Below are 6,952 nucleotides of genomic sequence, written 5' to 3'. Positions count from 1 at the left end.
CCAACACCGAGCCCTGCAGAACCCCACGTGTGACCGGCTGCCAGCTGGATTTAACTCCATTCACCACAACTCTTTGGGCCCCAGCATCCAGACAGTTTTTTACTCAGCGAAGAGTACACCCCTCCAGGCCATGAGCAACCAGTTTCTCTAGGAAAATGCTGTGGAAAACCATCAGAGGGTTTGCTAAAGCCCATGTAAACACTTCTACAGCATTTGCTTCATCCACTAAGTGGGTCATTTGGTCACAGAAGATCAGGTTCGTCAAGCAGAACCTGCCTTTCATAAACCCATGCTGACTGGGCCTCATCGCCTGGTTGTCCTCTATGTGTCGCATGATAGCACGCAACGGGATCTGCTGCATAACCTTCCCCAGCACCGAAGTCAGGCTCACAGGCCTGTAGTTCCCCAGATCCTCCTTCCAGGGAACCTATCCTATGTTCCATGATGCCAAAATGCAGCATTGTTTCTTTTTTCTTCCTCTGCTGTGACCCTAAATTTAGTGACAAGTAAAATCATCCCTCAGCCTTACAGGATGGCGGTAACCACAAGGAACGCTGTCCAACTGTGACATGAAATGTATTGACCATTTTTCCTTTGCAAACTCTCCTGTAGATTTCATAAGCCTTTGGTCCTTTCTGCCAATACAGGAACCCTTACCGAAGACTACAAAGAGAATATAACCTTCAAGCATTAAAAAAAAAAAAACAAAACCCTACACAGAAAATCAACGCCGAAGCCTGCGCTAAACCATTTTTCCGCAATGTAGCTTGCACACCTTCACACTTGTGAAACAAAACTCTCTTGTTCACTAGCAAAAACTTTCAAAAATCATCCTGTCTGCAAGTCACATAAAAAAAAATCCGAAAACATCAACATCTGCCAAAGTAAAAACTTCACACCGAATTCTCGAGATTGGCGCAGCAGCTTTGCAAGTACAGAGACATACAATCAACCTGCTTTAGTATTAGCTGAAAAACCTATCTAGTGATTAGGAAAAAGCTTGAAAGATGGACTATCAGAAGCATAAAATGAATAGATGAGAATTACACAACACTGTATTTGGAAAAAATGTGGGAAAAGGACAGTTATGAACACATTTTCTGTATGAAAATGATAAGACAGTTAACAGCACATCCTGAAGTGCCAGCCAAGACAAACATCTTGTAAGATCACAGGTAACTGTTCAAAAACACTCAGACACCATGAAATGTGAAAAAAAAGTTTATAATCTGAAAGTAAACATTTAAACGTACTACAGTGCAACTTCTGGCAACTAAACTGAATCCATTTCATTACGAGAGCCTAGTCATAACTAGTGAAAAGCAATGGAGAATCGAGCCTCCTTCAAAACAGCAAAGCAGCTATCACTCCAACAGGTTCAGTGATATCCAGTACCATAAACCGATGAAAATGGAAATCCAAAGCAGCACGAAAGCTGGAAGTCCTGCATCAGAACCAGCACGCTGACAGAACAGTAACATGCAACCTGCACAACTTCTGGCAGTTTTACTTCCAAGGTGCTTATGAAGCGAGGGAGGGCAGGAATATAGGTACACTGGTCCTGTCAAAAGATGTGGCGGTTTTCAATAAACATTCCTGGCTACAGCCGACAGAAAACAGAAGATTCATTAACAAGAAGTTTTCTTGACCTCTGGAGACTCTCTGTTACAAAAATGTATGATGCCTTTCATATCCCCCCTTATCCCAGGACAAATATTAACACCACAAATACTTCTAGGCAAGTAAGCAAACCAACACAGAAAAACACAGCACAGAAATAGAGGAAAATCCCTGGCTACATCTGTTAAAAACATGAAGAATTCAGGAATAACTTCTGCAGCCTTCAGCAAGCAACATTTCCTCAAAATCTCTTGGCTGCAGTTTCTGCTCAGACACCAGCTGACAGACTCGGACATTCGGAGTCAACACCCTCACCAGTCGGGAACGGGACCGTTGGCTCCCCAGCTAGGCAGGCAAGCACACCTTACAGCACAGTGACCCATCCCATCAGCGAAACGGGAGTCACACACCCAGCTCCCAGAAGACCAAACTTTCCGGTAGCACCAATCCCCGTCTGCAGAAGGAAAGCTCTGAATGTCAGTTCTGTAAGAGCAAGAGAAAACTCAGCCTTTACAAGAGCTGTCTTCATCTGACACGGCAGTATAGCCAACACGTTAGACTCCATTAGCAGAGGTAGCAATTGTTCACATTTTCAGAATTCATACCTTAATACTTAATCACGAGTAAAAATGACTAGATTATACCATGGGACCAGGACTCCAGCACAGAGCAGGGGGAGGAAAAAAAAAAAAAGGAGATGGAATTCCAAACCAGGAAAGGCTTGTATTCCAGTAAAACCTTGACAACTACCTTTGCTCTGGAATTCAAATAGTAGGTATGATGAGAGAATAGACAGGATTCAAACAACTTGAAGGTGTGTCAACCAAGACCCAAAAATACTGAATTCCACCAATTATGGCGTGCACCATCATCGCAAAAGCCACAGCTGCTATTCTACTTTATATAAAAAAATATGAGGTATCCATTTCACGACAATAGTGTAGATTTTTAGGTTTGTCTAATTCTGGAAGGTAAGAAAACTCATTACTTTTCATGTTAAATTAATGACTATTACACAAGAAAAAGAAGAAAGTTTACTTTGGAAATTGTTTGCAAGCCAGCCAATGCTGAAAACAAGGCATTGAACCCATGGAATTCAGGGTTGTTTATCCATATCAAAATATTCTTATCCTCGTGGCCTTGACAGTAAGAAAGCAGAAGGGATGAAAGAAGATGGAAAGATGACAAAAAAGGAACTGGTCATACTATGATTGATTCTCATTCCCACACAGTGCACTAATAGATGCCCAAGCACTGAGATCTGTTTATGTCCAATCCTTTGAAAAGGTAGGTTGGGTGTTTTTTTTTTTAAAGTAAGTCCGCCAACTTGCACATCTGCCAGGTTCACCGAAAGTAACAGTGTCCTTGTTCCATCTTGCCAAACATGACAAGATAGAAATTCATACATTTTCCACCCCATACACACAGAAATCTGTCCAGGAAAATATCTCAAAAACCCCTGATAACCTTCAGGTGACTTTGACATACTGAAAACCACATTTTCTAAAAGGTAGGCCAGCAACTCTGACCCTAACATTTTGAGGAAAACCCCAGCAGTCATTTGTCAAAAGAATGCTTTGTTTCTAAACCGACACTCCATGCTTTTTAAATTTGAAAGGTAAATAGTACACATACACTTCAAATCTCCACAGAACATGGAAACACCTTGATTATCTGTCCCTTTTGGACACCATTCTATTTCCCATTCTTCTCTCCCATTCCTACAAGATATCTCATCCAGAATACATGACCTGAGAGCCTCTAAACAACAAATATCCATCAGCTTCCTAGTTAATTTGTCTCCTGCAAGTATACATTTCCTTTCCTGAGATCAACTTACTCCACAAGGAAGACATAAATAAGATGACAGAGCGGCTTTGCTGCAAGAGCAGTTTTAATTGACATCAGGTTTTCTTTCTTATAATTCACATTAATCTTGATATCAGCATAAAGGGTATGCTTTCACCACCACAGCTTCACTCCTTTATTCTTCTTTCCCAAAAGAACAAGACTACAAAAAGCTCACTTTTACTACAAAAACGCATGCATTTCAGCTAAATCTTTATTTACACACGTTTATACGCTCTTTGCAATACACGACTTGCTTACAAGGATTTTTTCCTAATGCTCTGAAGGTCAGCCTCATCTCGAGGCAGAACCTGAGGCACTACTGATATTTCTAAAGGCCTGACCTCGTCTCACTCGTCTGACTGAAACGGTCCTACTCTCGGTAGCACACCAAGGGTTAACCTGATTGCTAAATTTGGGTGCACGAGCAAGTTCTTTCCCTTTGTCCGGTTGCTGTGTACCAATAGACCTTTTTCTGTCTTCCTCCAGAGACTGGGGCACATATTTCTTAACACTCTCTGGATATCACACTTCCCAAGTATGGCAGAAGTCTTGGACACTGCTCCAGCACCTATTCTCTCCGACAGTTTAAAGACTGGCAGCGTTGTGTTTGTTACAGGCAGATTAGCACACGGGGCAGGTAATTGCAGGCCATTCTCAATTCCTGCTTCTTGCCTGGGTTTACCAGGGACTGGACCCAATGACCCACGTGGTCCCTGCCTGTCCCATGTTCTTAATACTGACGTGTGTAGGCAGGCTAGGAGGGTGCATCAGGATTTGTTTTGTGCAATGAATGGGACAGGATTATAAGCCTCTAAATTTAAAGCAGATAGGAGATACCCAGCAAAAATTATCGTGTGTCTTTTTCCCTTTTTAAAAAAGTCCAAAACACAAAAAGCAACAGGAGTCAGAACGTGCCCACGAACTTCCTAGTGATGAACTGATTAAAATAACTCTCATTCTTCTAATAACCTAGGAGACTGAAGACCTGCAGACTTAATCTTCTGTCACTGTATAGCTAGTTTACAGCTTGACTGTTACACAGCCCGTAAATACGATGTGTTTGCACGCGTGATTGCTTCTCTTGCCCCCCAAGGTGGCACACAACCAACACCCAACTTCCCAACAGCGGACAGAAAGTGCTAAAAGCGGTAAAGGTATTTCAAAAGCCCAGAAGTACCTAGAAGCGCTAGTGAATCCGTGTAGACAGCGAGCCTGAAGTCACCACGGGTAACACCACTGTGCAAAGCCAAGCATGCTCCATCTACAGCATTTCCCTTGTGATCTCGCCCTGACAACAAAGTTGTGTTAACTATATTGACAGAACCTGCATAAAACATCACTTTTCTTAAATCAGTACTGAATTTTCAAGGATCACATGCCCTACCACTGCCATACAGCAGCCCACTGAGTTAAACTCTTGGCTTAAACTGGCACTAACTGACAGAATCGTCATCACCCAGAGTGCTCTCACCGCAGGGTAGCCAGCAAGGTTCAAGAACGCATATTCCTTCTTAATTCCAGCAATCGGCCTGATTATTTTAAAAGCTGTGTGCATGCATCCATCCATATGCTTCCATCCGAACATCCCATGGTTGGATAAAGCAAGCCAGACTTCTCAATGTACTACAATTTCAAGCGGCTTAGCCAGGTAAGTGTAGTAACAAACCTCTAACACAAGAGAGGCTTTTGGGGGAACAGGCTTGAAAAATAGGGAGGGGTGAGGGAAGGAGGGTTAACAATAGGAGAGTATCCTGCTTCACAAAATAAGGAATAATAGCAAGGAACTTGCGCGCTGGTCACAATAGCATGGTGAAATATTTCTATTCATACAGCAACACAGATAACTGCTACTGGGAACTGAGAAAGTGGCAGATTCAGCAAAAAACAACAAAAAAAGGTTTCTTTCATGACCAAGATTTGCAATTCAGTAAAAAGGTACAGGCCATGTAAATATAAATCCTGCTTTTGCCCATCAGGCCATTAGCCAGATGTTAGAGATGAAAAGTTATGCGAACAGAATCTCATAAAAGCTTGTGATGGGATCAAAGAAATAATGTTGAGACTTATGAAAAACATGATGCTTTAATACAGCCCAGACAGCAGAAACCCAAACTGAAGAGAACCTGCTAACATCACATTACAGTGATTTGATTACAGTTAAATTGGTTTCCCAGAAAACATGGTGAAAGTTCAAATTAAATCAAATACTATGATAAACTCATGTTTTACTCAGCAAATCCCAAAGTTTTTCTAACTGCAGCCCCTCTTGCAGCTTGGTAGATTCAGACAATTACAAATTTCTGGATGATATAGTAAAATCACATACTTGAATATTCAGGCAACTGCTGTCCTGTGAGAAAGTTCTGACCTACGCTTCTAGAACTGAACTACATTTGGTACGGCTGTCTCAGTTATTTAACAACTAGCTGTTTAGCCCAAATACTTCATTACTGAAAAAAAATTATTGTACTACCACCTCTGCTCATACCAGCAAGGGCAAGGCAGTGATTTTTCTCTCTTAATCTTACTTGACACAGCAGAAGGGTGCTGACTCATAAGCGACCCCGAATTGGGGCACACATCTGAGCTGCTGCAGCTTTCAACACAAAACACAGGCTGTAGATCGCAGCACCTCAGGAGGAGACGTATGCTCAGCCACCTACCGCGACAGATGCGGCAACCTCTGGGAGAGAAGGAGGGCAGGCAGCTGGCAGAGGTTACTGCTGTGGGCATCCCAGCCGGGTTGCAGCTGAAGAACTGTAGCCCTGCAGTCACACCAGACAACTTGTTTTTTGGTTACAACCTGTTGGATTTGAGGCAGCATGGCTAAAACCGTCCCAAGTCCATCAAACGTGCCCCCAAAACGAGCTTGGATGAGGAGTTAAGCGTACATTGCTCTTCAGACCAATTCTACATCTACCCATTCTCCTGGTTTCTGTAGTGGTTCCACCCCGCACACCTCCATAGGTGTTTCGTTATATCTTTCCTTCCTATCTCCTAATCTCTCCCAACTGCATTGGGGTTTCGCTTTAAACCATTTCACACCGCGTCCATAAACCACAACGTGAAATTCCATACAACATTCCACGTACAATAAACCGTACGCCCCACAACTAAGATTCAGAGCTCACGTTACAAACGAGGCAGATGTGGAAAGACAAGAGATGCCCGACACTCGCTCCAGGATGGCAGCGGGTTCAGGAACAAAGCACGGTGTGAGCGGACGCTTACTTTGTGTCAGATGGAACAAGATAAACCAAGTGTCAGCGCTCCCAGGGAGAAGCCCCGCCGCACGGCGCAGGTAGGGAGCCACCGCTCACCATTACCTCAGACGATGCGACCACGCCAACAAAAGCGTGCGCTTCCCAAGGACAGGCTAAAGGAGCAGGGGCGGAAAAACACCAGAGGGAAGGCGGAGGGGAAGAGCGCGAAGGACTCACCCGCTGTCGGCGGCACAACCGAACCCCACCCGGCGCACAAC

General features: G+C 43.5%; 1 protein-coding gene across 1 annotated transcript in view; it reads right to left on the bottom strand.

Moving 5' to 3' along the window:
* LOC104514366 (ELKS/Rab6-interacting/CAST family member 1-like) overlaps positions 1-6,084 on the bottom strand; it is a 10,043-nt gene extending 3,959 nt beyond the window's left edge. The window contains exon 1 of the mRNA XM_010158026.1: positions 5,945-6,084. The gene's annotated coding sequence lies outside the window, so the exon portion shown is untranslated. The remainder of the gene's footprint in view (positions 1-5,944) is intronic.
* Positions 6,085-6,952: the final 868 nt, after the last annotated feature.

Source organism: Eurypyga helias, unplaced genomic scaffold, assembly GCF_000690775.1.
Source record: "Eurypyga helias isolate BGI_N326 unplaced genomic scaffold, ASM69077v1 scaffold14548, whole genome shotgun sequence".
Classification (NCBI taxonomy): domain Eukaryota; kingdom Metazoa; phylum Chordata; class Aves; order Eurypygiformes; family Eurypygidae; genus Eurypyga; species Eurypyga helias.
This window is presented reverse-complemented; position numbering and strand designations above follow the sequence as displayed.